We start from the raw sequence: 18,537 nt of genomic DNA on the forward strand, positions 1-18,537 counted from the left end.
CCTTGCATCAGGTGGCCAAAATATTGGAGCTTCAACTTCAGCATCAGTCCGTCTAATGAATACTCAGGATTGATTTCCTTTAGGATTGACTGGTTTGATCTCCTTGCAGTCCAAGGGACTCTCAAGAGTCTTCTCCAACACCATAGTTGAAGCATCAGTTCTTCAGTGCTCAAGTGCTCAGCCTTTTTTATGGTCTAACTCTCACATCCATACATGTACTGGAAAAACTATAGCTTTGACTAGACAGATCTTGGTCTGCAAAATAATGTCTCTGCTTCTTAATAAGCTGTCTAGGTTTATCGTAGCTTTACTTCCGAGTGAGTGTGTTAATAACCTCAGTAGGGAAGCCAGAGGTCCCCAAGAGGCAGGAGGAAACAAAATTGCAAGTGGCAGACATATTTTTTTTCTTTTCTCTGCTAATCCTGTGTTGTCATGGTGACATCTGGTTCCCCCTGAACTTAATTTTATCTCAAACCTTCCTTGAGCTAACCAAAGCATTTTTTCTCATGGAAATGTCTTCCTTAAGCTATGTTAATGAACTATGTATTTGCTCTAAAATCTGCCTTTCTTCAAGATTCATGTCAGTTGTTTTATTGCCCGGGATCACTCACCTTGTGCCAATGCTATCTCAAATGCCTGTTGTGGCTGAGGGGCCTGGTGAAACTCTTTCAGTTTTGAGGTGTTTCCTTTCTCTAATTAGCAGGTTGCTAACATATATACAACTCCTTGCTAAAAACTAGCAAAGGGGCGCTCTTTCTGTCCCCTTCTGATGTCTATGTCAGTAGCTGTCTTTATCTCTTTTATACTTTAATAAAACTTTATTACACAAAAAGCTGAGTGATCAAACCTCATCTCTGGCCCTGGATCAATTCCTCTCCTCTGGAGGCCAAGAATCTCAGCTTCATTCATGGATCATTTCAAGAACTTTTCACAAGGAACAAGTCTCTTTTAATTTCATGGCTACAGCCACCATATGCAGTGATTTTGGAACCCAAGAAAACAAAGTCTGTTACTGTTTCCATTGTTTCCCCATATATTTCCCATGAACTGATGAGACTGGATGCCATGATCTTCATTTTTTGTATATTGACTTTTAAGCCAGCTTTTTGACTGTCTTCTTTCACATTCATCAAGAGGCTCTTGGGCTTCCCTGGTGGCTCAGAGGTTAAAGCATCTGCCTGCAATTTAGGAGACCTGGGTTTGATCCCTGGGTCGGGAAGATCCCCTGGAGAAGGAAATGCCAACCCACTCCAGTATCCTTGCCTGGAGAATCCCATGGACACCGGAGCCTCATGGACAGCGGAGCCTGGTGGGCTACAGTCCACGGGGTTGCAAAGAGTCGGACACGACTGAGCAACCTCTCACTTCTGCCATAAGGGTGGTGTCATTGCATATCTGAAATTATTGATATTTCTCCCAGAAATCTTGATTCCAGCTTGTGCTTCACACAGCCTGGCATTTTGCATGATGTACTCTGCACATAAATTAAATAAGCAGGGTGACAATATACAGCCTTGATGTACTTCTTTCCCAACTTGGAACCAGTTCATTGTACCATGTCCTGTCCTAACTGTTGCTTCTTGACCTGCATACAGATTTCTCAGGAGGCAGGTAAGGTGGACTGGTATTCCCAACTCTTCAAGAATTTTCCACGTTTTTTTTTTGGGGTGGGGGGTGATCCACACAGTCAAAGCCTTTAGCATAATCACTGAAGCAGAAGTAGATGTTTTCTCTAGAATTCCCTTGCTTTTTCTATGACTCAGCAGATGTCGGCAAATTCATCTCTGGTTCCTCTGCCTTTTCTAAATCCAGTTTGAACATCTGGAAGTTCTTGGTTCATGTAATGCTGAAGCCAACCTTGAAGGATTTTGAGCATGACCTTGCTCGCATGTGAACTGAGCACAATTGTACAGTAGTTTGAACATTCTTTGGCATTGCCTTTCTTTAGGATGGAATCAAACCTGACCTTTTCCAGTCCTTTGGTTATTGCTGAGTTTTCCAAATTCACTGACATATTTAATGCAGCACTTTAACAGCATCATCTTTTAGGATTTGACATCGCTCAACTGTAACCCATCATTCTCACTAGCTTTGTTTGTAGTGATGATTCCTAAGGCCCACTTGACTTCCCATTCCAGGATGTCTGGCTCTAAGTGAGTGATAACACCATTGTGGTCATCTGAGTCATTAAGACCATTTTGTACAGTTCTTCTGTGTATTCTTGCCACTTCTTTTCAATCTCTCCTGATTCTGTTAGATCCTTACCATTTCTGTCATTTATTTGCTCAAGTCTGCATGAAATGTTTGCTTGATATCTCTAATTTTCTTGAAGAGATCTCTAGTCTTTCCCATTCTATTGTTTTCCTCTGTTTCTTTGCAGTGTTCACTTAAGTAGGCTTTCTTATCTCTCCTTGTTATTCTTTGGCATTCTGCATTCAGTTGGATATTTCTTTCCCTTTCTCCTTTACCTTTTCCTTCTCTTCTTTTCTATTTATAAGGCCTCCTCAGACAACCATTTTGCCTTGTTGCATTTCTTTTTCTTGGGGACGGTTTTGGTAACTGCATCCTATACCATGTTACAAACCTCTGTCCACAGTTCTTCAGGCATTCTATATCCCAGATCTAGTCCTTTGATTCTATAGATCATCTCCACTGCATAATCATAAGGGATTTTATTTGGGTCATACGTGAATGGCCTGGTGGTTTTTCTACTTTTTTTTAAAATTTGAGTCTGAATTTTGCAATTTGATGCTGATGATCTGAGCCACAGACAGCTCCAGGTCTTGTTTTTGCTGACTGTATAGAGCTTCTCCATTTTTGGCTGCAAAGAATATAATTATTCTGATTTTTGTATTGACCATCTGGTGATGTTCATGTGTAGAGTCATTTCTTGTGTTGTTGGAAGTGGGTATTTGCTATGGCCAGTGAATTATCTTGGCAAAACTGCTAGCCTTTACCCTGCTTCATTTTGTACTCTAAGGCCATACTTGCCTGCTACTCCAGGTATCTCTTGACTTCCTACTTTTGTATTCTAATCCCCTAGGATGAAAAGGATATCTTTTTTTGGTGTTAATTCTAGTAGGTCTTGTAAGTTTCATAGAACCAGTCAAATCAGCTTCTTCAGCATTATGGGTCAAGGCATAGACTTGGATTACTGTGATGTTGAATGCCTTGCCTTGGAAATGAACCAAGATCATTCTATCATTTTTGAGATTGCACCCAAGTACTGCATTTTGAACTCTTTTGTTGACCATGAGGGCTAGTCCATTTCTTCTATGGGATTCTTGCCCACAGTAGTAGGTATAACAGTCATCTCAATTAAAGCTGCCCATTCCCATCCATTTTAGTTCTCTGATTCTTAAATGTCAATGTTCACTCATGTCTTCTCCTGCTTATCCATGTCCAATTTACCTTGATTCATGGACCTAACATTCTTGGTTCCTATGAAATATTATTCTTTTTCAGCACTGGACTTGACTTTTACCACCTGACATATCCACAACTGAGCGACATTTCTGCTTTAGCCCAGTCCCTTCCTTCTTTTTGGAGCTGTTTCTCCACTCTTCCTCAGTCGCATATTGGACACCTACTGAAATGGGGGGCTCATCTCCCGGTGTCATTGTGCTCACGTGATTCTCAAAGCAAGAATCTTGAAGTGGTTTGCCACTTCCTTCTCCAGGGGACCACATTTTGCCCTTCAGTTGCTCCACGACATGCCCGGAGCCACGGTTGTATCACTGCTGGTCGTCCTTGAACATGTAAACTCTCACCGGCCAAAGTCAATCACCGTGACACCTGGGGGTCGTGACAAAGGCCCTGCAGGCGTCCCTTGGAAGAGGGTCTGGGGAAGGCTGGAGCCAAGGTTGGGGGACCCCCCCAGGAGGAGCGAGCTCCTCAGGCTCACTGCGGCCGCGGGTCCGACCTGCTGCCCGTGTGGCCCACTGTCTGTAGGGCTCTGGCTCCTCAGCATTATCATCTGGGCCCGGCCCTGCCAGCCGTGCCACCCCAAGTGGGCCACACAGTTTCTTCATGGCCTCGCCAAGCTAGGAGCTCTGGGCACAGGCCACTACCCTGCTCCTGCCTCCTCTGTGATCTCTGGTAAGCCACTGCTGGGCCCCCTTTTCAACCACTGTCTCTTCAGACCACCGCCACCATGCTGTCCCACTGTTATGATTCTTTGTGCCCTTATCGAGTGTCAGATGAGCAGCAAGAGCCGGTGGAGGGGAGGAGTCAGTGTGCCACCCCATCCCTCCTCTTCTCTCTAGTTTCCACCACCTTCATGACCCCCAAAGTCTGGGTGGACTCAAGCCCAGGGAACTTGAACTTAGAGGGTTCAAGATCAAGGACTCAATTTCAGCTACTAGATGTGAGTCCACCCTTTATTAGATGAGAACACTGAGTTCTCTTAGCTGGTGACCCCTCCAGGACCTGACCTAGATCCGTGTTCCCTAAACCAATACTTTCATGTGTGTGTCTGACTCCCCACTACATGGTGCATTTGAAGGCCAGAATCATGCTATATTAATTTTTGTTTCCCCAAAACCTGGCACAAGATTGCCCGTATTAAATAGTGATAAATGCTTGCAGAACTTAACTGAATTGATAGCAATTTGGAAAGTATAACATGTGATGTACAGAGTTATGTCCTCTTAAAATTCTATGTTGAAGTCCTAGCCCCCAGTAGTTCAGAATGTGACTGTATTTAGAGACAGGGCATGAAGTCATGTGGGTTGGCCTTAATCTAACATGACAGGGATCTTAACAAGAAGAAGAGATAAGATGCTCACAGAGAAAAGACCATGAGAAGACACTGGAAGATTATGGCCATCCTCCAGCAAAGAAGAGAAACCTCAGAAGAAATCAACCCTGCTGATGCCTCGATCTCAGACTTCTAACCTCCAGAATTGTGAGGAAGTGAATTTCTGTTGCTAAAGCCACCTAGTCTGTGGTACTTTGCTATGGCTGCCTAAACTAATATAATCACTCTGGTGTTGAGGCCTCTGTATGCGCTTTATCAAAGTTCTGCTGAATTATTTTATCTTTTTTGTTCAGCTTTGGCTTCTTTCTGCTGGATCTTTCAGCTCCTGATTTTTCTTGACCAGCCATCCCCAGGCCCCCACCACCTTGTTCTTCCCTTAGGAGATTGCTGTTTCCTGTTTCTACCCATTTACATGATTTCTCTCTCTAGCTTTGTCTTTTACATCTGTCTTGTTTTAGGCTAGCTTGCCTGATTTGGTCTTGTTGTGGAATTTTGTCAATTTATGTTCCTGTCTGACCAGAGTTAGCAGATGTAGCAAATTTAAAAAAAATTGTTATTCAAAATTCAAATTTACCTTTGTGTCTTGTCCTCTACCTGCCCCCACAGTCTTAAATGTCCTTGTTTGTGGGATGGTTAATTATGAAGTGGGAGAAAATTTCTGTATGCAGTTTAAAAAATGAATGTCGGGATTTAGAGAAAGTCACAGAGTTCAATGGCACCCCACTCCAGTACTCTCGCCTGGAAAATCCCATGGATGGAGGAGCCTGGTAGGCTGCAGTCCATGGGGTCGCTAAGAGTAGGACATGACTGAGTGACTTCTCTTTGACTTTTCACTCTCATGCATTGGAGAAGGAAATGGCAACCCACTCCAGTGTTCTTGCTGGAGAATCCCAGGGACAGGGGAGCCTGGCGGGTTGCCATCTATGGGGTCGCACAGAGTTGGACACGACTGAAGCGACTTAGCAGCAGCAGCAGCAACTGAGTTCAAATTCTAACATTCCTACTAAGTTTCCAGTAACTTGTAGCTATTTATTCTGTCACTTAGTCTTTCTTCATCTGTGAACCATTAGCATATTCCTAATCAAACCTAATTAGGGAAGACCTAATCCCATTCTATTTAGAGCTGTCCAGCCAGTTCCTCTAAGTTGTTGGACTCTTTATTATTTTTTTTCAAATCCTTCATCATGCTTCCTCCAACCAGAACTGAGGCAATGCCAAAGTGCGATTTTGCTTATTTCTCCATCCCATGCCTTCTCCACCCCCACTACCCAATTCTAAGGGGCTCTTTTCCATTCATTCCTTCTGTATGACTCATTGGAAACATCCGCAAGCCATTTACAAACCCCACCCCATAACCCTATCACCACCCCAGCACTGGAGTTTTCTACAAATAATTCTTTTGGAGAAAGAGTCTAAGTTGTTTACCAACTAAGTTCTTCTGTAAAAAAAACCAGTTTCAGTTTTGCTTATGATCTGCTTTTTTATTCAAAGAGATGAGTTTCGTGGCTCTGCTCAAAGGGATACACAGTTAAGAAGTTTAACAGAGAAAGCGTGGGACATAAAGCAGTTCCCCTGGCTTGGTAGAGGTGGATTAACTCCCCCATGTTCCCTTTTAGACAGATGTTCCCTAGGAAACTTGCCAAAACACACGCATGTTCTGTTAGCAGCAAAGTAGTTAAGTAGAAAGCCACTTCCTCCTTTCCCTGAATGCATATTTGAAAATCAGAAACTAAAATTAAATGCATATGTGAAGCTTTTTCACAATATGCTAGGTTGGTGGTTCTAATTATTATCATACATACCATATTTGATCTGGTAGAACATGTGAAAATGTTTATATATTTTTACATTATGGTTTAACAACACACATAAACATTTAGGTACAAAAGGATTATAAATTTTGTTAAAGGCATTGAATTACTGTCAAAAGAGAGAAACTTTACCAATTATCCTGTATTTTTACAAAACTTTTGTCACAGAACAAAGTGTTTCCAAAAGTAAAACTGTATGGAGACCCCAAGTTGAGGAAGTGAGGCTGAAATGCATCAAATAAATAGAATATATTTCGCTGGCACCCTAGGACTCTGCAAAAATCCAAGAAATGGGGACCAGGGTAGGTTATGAGCCCGTCCAGCCCTTGGTCCACCCGTTAAATGTGAAGAAACAGGAATGGAGGGAGAATGAATCACCCAATGTCACAACGCAGATGCCTGCCTGTGGATTATCCAGGACCTGCTGTGTTCCCAGGCACTTTTCCTACATGAATTCTATCTTTACAAAAAATCGACTCTCAGGTTATAAACATGGAAACTGGTTCAAGGGTTTTCAGAGGACTTCCCTTTGTTATTTAGCTGAAAAAAGACAAACCCTTTATAAGTTAAAGAAAAAAAAAAGACAGAACCTGCATCAACCACTACGGGAAAACCCAGGTCTTAGGGTCAGAGCTTCCTCTGCCTCAGGAGGATAAAGGCGGCTTAGTCTGAGCTTTCCCTCCAAAGAAAGAGTGAGTGATGTTAACGTTGATTAAACAAGGACACCATTAGACTGACTGGGGCTCTAATGCTAGGCAGCTTGCACAAGTAAAACCAAAATCCAAGCCTGTAAATGCCTCAGGGTTAGGCAACTGAAATCTGGGAATAACGAACCAATCACAAAGAGCTAACCAGGCTTTAAGCTATAGCCAATCAATAACTTCCTTACTTTATTCAGCCTCTTCTCGATAAAGGGCTTCCCTGGTGGCTCAGAGGGTAAAACATCTGTCCGCAATGTGGGAGACCTGGGTTCCATCGCTTCTTGCCTGGAAAATCCCATGGACGGAGAAGCCTGGTAGGCTACAGTCCATGGAGTCACAAAGAGTCGGATACGACTGAGAGACTTCACTTTTCTTTCTTTCTTCTCTATGAAGTTTCTCCGCAGCTCCAGTTGGTACAGCATTGCTACCACTTATGGTCAGATAATCATGATGATATGATCACTAATCTAGAGCCAGACATCTTGGAATGTGAAGTCAAGTGGGCCTTAGAAAGCATCACTATGAACAAAACTAGTGGAGGTGATGGAATTCCAGTTGAGCTGTTTCAAATCCTGAAAGATGATGCTGTGAAAGTGCTGCACTCAATATGCCAGCAAATGTGGAAAACTCAGCAGTGGCCACAGGACTGGAAAAGGTCAGTTTTCATTCCAATCCCAAAGAAAGGCAATGCCAAAGAATGCTCAGACTACCGCACAATTGCACTCATCTCACATGCTAGTAAAGTAATGCTCAAAATTCTCCAAGCCAGGCTTCAGCAACATGTGAACTGTGAACTCCCTGATGTTCAAGCTAGATTTAGAAAAGGCAGAGGAACCAGAGATCAAATTGCCAACATCTGCTGGATCATCGAAAAAGCAAGAGAGTTGCAGAAAAACATCTATTTCTGCTTTATTCACTATGCCAAAGCCTTTGACTGTGTGGATCACAATAAACTGTGGAAAATTCTTCAAGTGATGGGAATACCAGACCACCCGACCTGCCTCTTGAGAAATCTGTATGCAGGTCAGGAAGCAACAGTTAGAACTGGACATGGAACAATAGACTGGTTCCAAATAGGAAAAGGAGTATGCCAAGGCTGTATATTGTCACTCTGCTTATTTAACTTCTATGCAGAGTACATCATGAGAAACGCTGGACTGGAAGAAACACAAACTGGAATCAAGATTGCGAGGAAAAATATCAATATCCTCAGATATGCAGATGACACCACCCTTATGGCAGAAAGTGAAGAGGAGCTGAAAGGCCTCTTGATGAAAGTGAAAGAGGAGAGCAAAAAAGTTGGCTTAAAGCTCAACATTCAGAAAACGAAGATCATGGCATCTGGTCCCATCACTTCATGGGAAATAGATGGGGAAACAGTAGAAACAGTGTCAGATTTTATTTTCTTGGGCTCCATAATCACTGCAGATGATGACTGCAGCCATGAAATTCAAAGACACTTACTCCTTGGAAGAAAAGTTATGACCAACCTAGATAGTATATTCAAAAGCAGAGATATTACTTTGCCGACTAAGGTCCGTCTAGTCAAGGCTATGGTTTTTCCTGTGGTCATGTATGGATGTGAGAGTTGGACTGTGAAGAAGGCTGAGCGCCAAAGAATTGATGTTTTTGAACTTTGGGGTTGGAGAAGACTCTTGAGAGTCCCTTGGACAGCAGGGAGATCCAACCAGTCCATTCTGAAGGAGATCAACCCTGGGATTTCTCTGGAAGGAATGATGCTAAAGCTGAAACTCCAGTACTTTGGCCACCTCATGCGAAGAGTTGACTCATTGGAAAAGACTCTGATGCTGAGAGGGATTGGGGGCAGGAGGAGAAGGGGACGACTGAGGATGAGATGGCTGGATGGCATCACAGACTCAATGGATGTGAGTCTGAGTGAACTCCGGGAGATGGTGATGGACAGGGAGGCCTGGCATGCTGTGATTCATGGGGTTGCAAAGAGTCGGACACGACTGAGCGACTGAACTGAACTGATGGTCTGGTACTGCCTGATTCCAACAGATAACATTTTTAATGGGCCTCAATCTATCTTTTAACAGGGTGAAGGGATTTTGTCATTTTATATCTGTGGGTTGTATTAATGGCTAGACAGATAGCAAGCAATATACAAAGTAATGTTTAAGCAAATTTGTGCATCATCAACTCATAAAATGTCAAAGCCTGACAGCCTTAGAAAGGCATCTAGTCCATTACTTTCATTTTGAAGATGAGGAATCTGAGGTCAACTAGCTGTGTAAGTTGGCATCAGAGCAAGAGTGTTCCAGAAATACTACCCTTCAGCATCCTCACATCTTGAATTCTAGGGCAGAGGAGATGGCCACTATTGCTGGGGTTCTTCCTGCAGTCTCTAAGTGTTAGCGTGTCTTCTTGAGCCATGAAGTCAGTGCGAATGATCTACCACAAAGATGGAGAAATCTCTCCCAGGATGTTTACACACATAGATAACCCAGCCTATTAGGGCAGTCTCTCCTAATCATTTTTGCTTAATGGAGAGGATCAGTTAATCCAACTCAAACTTCTCCAGCTAAGTGTCAGCTATGTCTTACCTGACTGATGGGGCTGGAGAGCCAATGAGAAGGAGATTCTGCAGGCCTCAGTTGTAATGAGCCTTGTGGCTGGAGGGAAGCTAAGATGGCCTGAAGTCTAGACACATAGACTCAACTTTAAAGGTGGAATAAGGAGCCATGGAGAGGGGCACTTCTAAAAGCTTCGCTCAGGCATCTGATGGCCTCGTGATGACTACTGCCCCAGTGTCCCTTCTGACTTAAACTATTGGAGGTACCCACTGTGATTTATAAAAGATGGGAGGAGAGATCCGCCTCCTTTCTTCCTCTCTCCCTCTCTCCTGGTTCTCTAATGCATGTTGAAGTTTGGTAATATCATAGGAGCCACTGTCATGCATTTCTAGCTGTGAAGCAGATCATCATTACTCATTACAACTGCAAAGTCATTTTTTATAAAATTGCATTCTAGAGAGTGTTTTTTAACACCATATGGTTAGGTAATGACAGGATCTAGCACAAAGGCAACCGGAACATGTTTGGCGACAGAAACCACTTCATTAGATCCATCTTTTCCTTATTTCCCACGTCCAAGGCCATGCAGGACAGGAATTAGTATCAGAGTTCAGGAAAGGACAAGATTGCTACTGATCTCACAGGGGATGTGTTACATGCAAAAACGAGGTAGTGCGTTACACCCAGGACTTCTTGTTCTTTATATCATGCTCATAACAAAGAATGTTCCCTCATTCCTCTCTTTGGTTTAGTTGTTCCTCAGGCTCTCACTCCCAGTGGCCTTATACTTTAATTCTCTCCCTATTAAAATACATCCAGGTGAAAAAGCTAACTAAAAACAAGACATGAGAAACTGTCTCAGAAGATGACTCACTGAATCCACAAATGCACCCCAAATGCACCCCAAATTATTAATAGGTTCATTTACACTATTTTTTAAAGCATTTATTGGAGTGCATGTGGTAACTAAGTGTTCACTAAGAGCTGTGCAAAATACAAAAGCATCATAGAGGCTAGTAACTAAAGAAGGGACTGAATGTTGATCAGAAGTAGTGGGTCTGTGGCATGCTTTGATTCTAGTAGGAGTCTCTTGGAGAAGGAAAGGGCAACTTATGCCAGTATTCTTGCCTGTGGAATCCCATGGACAAGAAACCTGGCAGGCTACAGTCTACAGGGTTGCAAAAGACTTGGACAAGACTTAGTGACTAAACAACAACAGGAAGTCTGGCTCAGCCAGAAATCACAGCACTGTTGATTGGAGTTTTTTGCCATGGATTGGTGGTGCCTTGGTAGGTATCTCACAGAAGCCTTCCAGCAGCTTGCAGAAGAGAAAATAGTCTCTCCTAATTTACAAATTGGGAGACAGCCTCAGAAGAGTTAGATCATTTTTGAAAAGGCACATAGCTAGAAGAGGTATAACCAGGTTATCTGACTCCCAAGTCATATCTCACAACTTAAATTTTAATGTACATGCCACAGTTCTGGACTTCTGGGCAAGATAGTGAGTTGAGTTCAGTCGTTTAATTATTAATGTCTTATAATAAAAGAGTATTTGAAAGCAGATGGAGGAGACCCAGGAGGATATCACTGACAGCCCTTAACTCAGGGAAGCAGTGGCTAGAGGTGAGGCGAGATCAAGCACCGTAGAATGGGAAATGCTTTGAACCAGAGGCAAGTTTACCTGCAATAACTGCCCAGTGTTCTGACTTAAACTCCCTTTCTACCACCCCAGGCTACAGAATACCAAAGTTAGTCAAATAAAACTATGGTAGGTTTTTTTTTTTTTTTTGAATCCTTTTTATTTGAAAATAAAAGAAATAGAGGCCCACATCAGTCTCAATTACAAACTTAAGTCAGTCCTTAGTTAACATGGACTTTCCCATACAAGGATAAGCAGGAAGAAATCAGAGGGATGGTACGGGGAGGGAGGAGGGAAGAGTGAGGGGGGTTTAGGATGGGGAACACGTGTACACCTGTGGTGGATTCATGTTGATGTATGGCAAAACCAATACAATATTGTAAAGTAATTAACCTCCAATAAAAATAAATAAATTTATATTTAAAAATATAATAAAATAAAATTTAAAAAAAAGTCCTGAGATAACCATAAGTGCCTTCCCTTGAAACAGATTTACTACAAGGAGAGATATATTTTAAAAAATTTTAATTTGGACTTTCCTGTACAAACTATACAGTAAATCAAATAAAACACAGTATTAAGCCATAAATTAAAAAATATCTCAGATAAAATTCATAATGTGAAAGATTATTTTCAATTAAAATTATAATGTAATCTTTCTATGATATACTAGAGGCAACAGAGAGTGGATTTAGTGGAGGACAGATTAAATATTTCCATATAGAGTTCTGAGGAACAAGGTAAAGAGATCAATATCTTGATGAGAAGCAAGATCAGATCCAGTGGATATAGGACATATATTTAAGATGTTCATCACTATGTCCAGACACTTAATATTTCAGACATCCAAGGGAGTCAGAAAATATAGCCTTTAAGTATTTTCTGAAAAATACTTGAACATGCCCTCTAAGAAGTTGACACTAATCAAAATAAGAAATTCAAACTGTGCCCACAATTAGCAATACTATACAGTATACTTAAAATTTACTAAGAAGGTAGATTTTATGGTTAGCATTCATAAAATAAAAGTAAAGTAAAGTAAGTGAAGAAGGCAATTCAAGCCTGTTCAGTTCAGTTCAGTTCAGTCGCTCAGTCGTGTCCGACTCTTTGCAACCCCATGAATCATAGCACGCCAGGCCTCCCTGTCCATCACCATCTCCCGGAGTTCACTCAGACTCACATCCATCGAGTCCGTGATGCCATCCAGCCATCTCATCCTCCGTCGTCCCCTTCTCCTCCTGCCCCCAATCCCTCCCAGCATCAGAGTCTTTTCCAATGAGTCAACTCTTCGCATGAGGTGGCCAAAGTACTGGAGTTTCACCTTCAGCATCATTCCTTCCAAAGAAATCCCAGGGTTGATCTCCTTCAGAATGGACTGGTTGGATCTCCTTGCAGTCCAAGGGACTCTCAAGAGTCTTCTCCAACACCACAGTTCAAAAGCATCAATTCTTTGGCACTCAGCCTTCTTCACAGTCCAACTATCACATCCATACATGACCACAGGAAAAACCATAGCCTTGACTAGATGGACCTTAGTCAGCAAAGTAATGTCTCTGCTTTTGAATATGCTATCTAGGTTGGTCATAACTTTTCTTCCAAAGAGTAAGCGTCTTTTAATTTCATGGCTGCAGTCACCATCTGCAGTGATTTAATTGCCAACATCTGCTGGATCATGGAAAAAGCAAGAGAGTTCTAGAAAAACATCTATTTCTGCTTTATTGACTATGCCAAAGCCTTTGACTGTGTGGATCACAATAAACTGTGGAAAATTCTGAAAGAGATGGGAATACCAGACCACCTAACCTGCCTCTTATACAGAGAAATCTGTATGCAGGTCAGGAAGCAACAGTTAGAACTGGACATGGAACAACAGACTGGTTCCAAATAGGAAAAGGAGTGCATCAAGGCTGTATATTGTCACCCTGCTTCTTTAACTTCTATGCAGATTACATCATGAGAAACGCTGGACTGGAAGAAACACAAGCTGGAATCAAGACTGCCGGGAGAAATATCAATAACCTCAGATATGCAGATGACACCACCCTTATGGCAGAAAGTGAAGAGGAGCTGAAAGACCTCTTGATGAAAGTGAAAGAGGAGAGCGAAAAAGTTGGCTTAAAGCTCAACATTCAGAAAACAAAGATCATGGCATCCGGTCCCATCACTTCATGGGAAATAGATGGGGAAACAATGGAAACAGTGTCAGACTTTATTTTTGGGGACTCCAAAATCAAGCCTGTTAGGATATCTATTATCAAAAACAGAAAAGATAATGAATGCTGTTGAAAATGTGAAGAGAAAACAAAACCTTGTATACTGTTGGTAAGAATGTAAAATGGTGCAGCCACTATGGAAATCAGTATGGAGTTTCCTCAAGAAATTTAAAAAAAGAACTATCATATGATCCAGCAATCCCACTTCTGAGTATACATCCAAAGAAAAGGAAATTGTTATCCTGAAGGAACATTTCTACTACTATCTCATATTTGGTGGTTTTATGATTTTAGTTGCCAAGTCAAGTCCCACTCTTGTGACCCCTTAGACTGTAGCCTGCCAGGCTCCTCTGTCCATGGGATTCTCCAGACAAGAATATGGGAGTGGGTTGCCATTTCCTTTTCCAGGGGATCTTCCCACACAGGAATCAAACCCAGGTCTCCTGCACTGCAGGCAGTTTTTTTACCAACTGAGCTACAAGGGAAGCCCTGATGTCATATTTATATATACATTATAGATATATATGTATATTTGCATTTATATTTATAATCATATACCAAGGAAATTATGTCATTTCTTATAATATGGATGAACCTGGAGGGCATTATGCTAAGTAAAATAAGCCAGATAGAAAGACAAAAATCACATGGTATCACTTATGTGAAATCTTAAAAAATAGAAAGTTGAAAAGAAGCAAAGAATAGAAAAGCTGCTACTAGAGTTTGCACATGGGTGTGTGCTCAGTCGTGTCCAACTCTTTGTGACACCATAGACTCTAGTCTGCCAGGCTCTTCTGTCCATGGAATTTTTGAGGCAAGAATCCTGGAGTGGGTTGCCATCTCCTCCTCCAGGGGATCTTCCCTGCCCAGGGATCAGACTGACATCTCCTGCATTAGCAGGCAGATTCTTTACTGCTGTGCTACCTGGGAAGCCACTTGAGTTTGGGGGTAGGACAAACAGGGAGAGGTTGATAAAGGGTACAAACTTTTAGTTATAAAATAAATCAGCTCGGAGGTGCTAACTTTATTAGAGTTGGTAACAATATTCTATAATCAAAATTCGCTAAGAGAGTAGAATGTCCTCATTCTCACACACACACACACAAGGTAAAATTATGAAATGATAAACATGCTAACTAATTTGATGGGGAGAATTCTTTCACAATGTGTACGTATATCAAATCATCACATTTTACGCTTTAAATATCTTACAGTTTTGTCAATGATACCCCAATAAGGCTGGAAAAATAAAAAAAGAGAACAGGAGGAAACCTTTGGCAGTGGTGAGGTGAGGAGTATGTTTATGCCGTAGATCGTGGTGATGGTTCATGGATATTATATACACTTATCTCCAAACTCATCAAGCTGTATATACTTAAAATATGCTTTTTGTCAATCATACCTCAACAAAGTGGTTAAAAAAAGAAACTCAAGAATGGATGACTATAGGTCTAAAGAAGGGAAGTGAACAATGAGATAGGTTAAACTGTCTACATGATTTCTAGAATGGATATAAAACTTAAGATAAATGCAAAAATCATCTCTGAAGACTAGATGCATACTGTAATGAATAGCAATAATATTTAAGTAAAATTTTACATGTTATACAAAGAAATTTGTGTTTGGGGATATGTACATATTTATATATCCGAAAATCTATTTCAGGCAGACCTCAGTTAAAATCTTAGGTTTACCTTTCAGTTTTGTGTGATCTTGAACAAGTTATCTTTCTAGCATCTACACACATACATTGACAACCTAAGTGTACATACAGTATACATGGAATAGGACAATCCAACAAAATATTTTAAATAATTTCATCTAGTTGCCAGAACTATGTGATTTTTTCCTTATTTCCACTGTCTATTTCTTGCCTTACTCAAATTTGTAAAGTAAGTATTGGGTTGGCCAAAAAGTTTGCTTGGATTTTCTGTAACAGTTGACAGAAAAAAACCATTTTGTTTTGGGTTCTGTTCAAAACTCATTTGAATGTTTTGGCCAAGCCAGTATTTATTACTTCAGCAATCACAAAATAATTAAATACAAGAAAAGAGATACTAACATTTAAAACGATAGTTTTAGTTAAGGATCTTTCCTTCTGAATATCAAATTTTGTGCACAATCAGGAAGCTAGCTTGTTTCAGTCGAACCTGTATTGGAAAGCTTATTAGTCACACATGCCATTCTACACGTCTTGGAAACTCAAAGTAACACCTTTAGCGTTATTGACACTTTTGAGTGTGCTGTTAATTATTGACATCATTGAAAGGCGGTAGAGAATGTCTGGTGAGAACACGTGAGGGGGTCAGACTGTCATGGGTCCATCCCCTGCTCAGTCCTCACTCATTCACAGCCTGTTACCAGGTTAAGATATTTAAAGCGTGCAATGTGATGATTTGATATATGTACAAGCTGTGAAAGAATTCTCTGGGCCTCACTATTCTAACCTGTGGACTATGAATAATAGGATTGTTAATATCAATATCATAGCTCGACTCTGAGATAGAAGTCAAATGTGTCTGAAGTTTGGGGAAGCTGCAGGTCAGTCTTCAAAGGCAGAACTGACCGACTCCTGAGCTCTGCCTCATTGCCCTTGATTCCTCCCTGGTCTTGAAAGCCAGTTCTGAGTCTGGCTCCTGCTGAGTTTTGTTATTCCCATTCTTCTGCCTGGGCTGAAACTGTATTTGGTGCTTCAGTCTTCACAGCAAAATTTTTTCACTGTTTAAAATAATTTATTTTGGAATATTTGAAGTTCTATCCTCAACATTTGCAGCCACCATATTCTGCCTACTCTAAGTTTCTGTTCAATTTAACTCTTGTGTATTAGGGATCAAAGATAAGCATGTGATTTCCATTCTAACTCTGACAATATATATTATGCAGACATTATAGCCAAGACTGCTCAAGCTTCTTTCAAACAGTATACTCTCTGTGGAGATAAATTATCTGCAGAGATAAATATAGAGCAATGGTAGGCACATCACTGTTATTGTGCTGAGACACCTTTGGCTTTGTTTTGCAGTCATCATCATGAGAATTTTCATTCTATTGTTTTTCCACTTGGCTGTCCTATTCTTTTGTTTTCTCTCCTTCTTGCCTGAACTGAAGCAAGTCATCCAAGCTATCATTTGGAGGTAATTAATTTGGACAGCAAGTATAAACCTAGCATTTGGGGGCTAACTTAAAGCTCAGTTAACTCACCAGATGAATTATTTCATTTTTAAGTAGCTACTCTTCCAAAGATCCATTAATAAGAGGTGTTTAACCTCTGGTCCCACATCTGACTCAGTCCCAGGAGATCACCAACTTTCCTAAAGGTATCTAAAGAATATTTTGGTGTGAATTTTCATTCACCTGTCACTAAGGCAATTGCTTTATCAATTTACCTTTTTTTTTTTTTTTTGAGGTCAATGAACTGCCAAGAGCTCCTAAACCAGAACAAAACGGAAAGACATTTAATTATTCTCATATCAGAAACTAGAAAATGCTATGAGCTTATTCATTGAGTAATTATAAGATATATACATACTATATTTCAAAAGCACACATTTTATATCCAGGGTGTACCTGACCAGTTCCCAAAATATGCTCCCTCTGAGAAATATGCAGCCTTCAGAATATTGCTCACAAAATGCAATTACAGCCATTATACCAATACTCCTAGAAAACGATGAAATTTGAAATCAGCAACTAAACAGTCATCAAGGACATGTTCACGTGAACACCACATTTCCACATCTGCAACAGATGTGCCGTTGTTTGAGGCTCAGTTCCTGGGGCCCTTTTTGTACTGGGAAGTGTCACCCAGATGCTGCTACCTGGAAGGCCTTCACTGACGTGCAGATCTGTTTAAGGTGATAGGACATGACCTCGCTCCTCAGTTCAGAGAGGTGGCACGGATGTACCAGAAAATGCAATTTCACAGCATGGCGGCCACTGGTCCCTGCTTTCACCTTGGTAATAAAGTGAATCATGTTGTTTGACTGAAGATTGTACTCGTGTGCCCCATTTATTTCAGTCATGCTCCACTGACATATGGTTAGACAAATGGACAGGAGCTAACCTCAACCTCTCCATCCTCCAGAAACACTTAAGTCTGCTTCACCTGATTTCACATCAGCACATATGTGCCCTACACACCTCTGTTAATGACCACTAATCATAATTTTCAGAAAAGAAAATTGCTGAATCTGATGGGTTTAAAGCAGGTAAGGATGAAAACCAATAATTTCACAAGATTTTTTTTTAATGTTTTATTAGTCAAGACTGCCAAATGGGGAATGTATCAAAGGTAATGCTACTACAAAGAAGAAAAGCACTTTTCTTCTCCAAACATATGTTTCACAGATGAGTCCTGTTCTCAGTTTTGAGTGGTGTTTCATGTGGCAGTCTGATTCTCTTCTTTGGCCCAGAGCCCAAACATCTCTGATGATACTTTCCCTGTCTTCCCAGACTTAGATTCAGACACTGAAACATTCAACTGAACACAAAGTATTTACATGAGACTGAGTCTCCATGCCGTTAACTCAAATGACATATTTGTCCAAAGGAAAAGTGAAACAAAAGTCATTTTTTGCTAGTGGGGAAACATTTGAAGAAAGCTGTATGCTTTTTTCCCCCACAAATATTCTTTCCTTTTCATTTTGAAAAGTGAATAAGGTAATAAAGGAGATGCAAAGAATGGAAGGAGATTAAGAATTTTTGAAAGTTGGCAGAACAAATATGAAAATTCAAAAATGGTGTTGATATATAGAGAAATAAATGTCACAGTTAAGAGTGGTTAATGTTGTTAACAGATATTTTAAAGGTGCGTATGCATTAATGCTAATTCCATTGAAAAAGATGTAACCATTTCTGGGGGATGAAAAGGTTAAAGT

The sequence above is a fragment of the Oryx dammah genome, unplaced genomic scaffold (genome assembly GCF_014754425.2).
Source record: "Oryx dammah isolate SB20612 unplaced genomic scaffold, SCBI_Odam_1.1 HiC_scaffold_19, whole genome shotgun sequence".
NCBI classification, from domain to species: Eukaryota; Metazoa; Chordata; class Mammalia; order Artiodactyla; family Bovidae; genus Oryx; species Oryx dammah.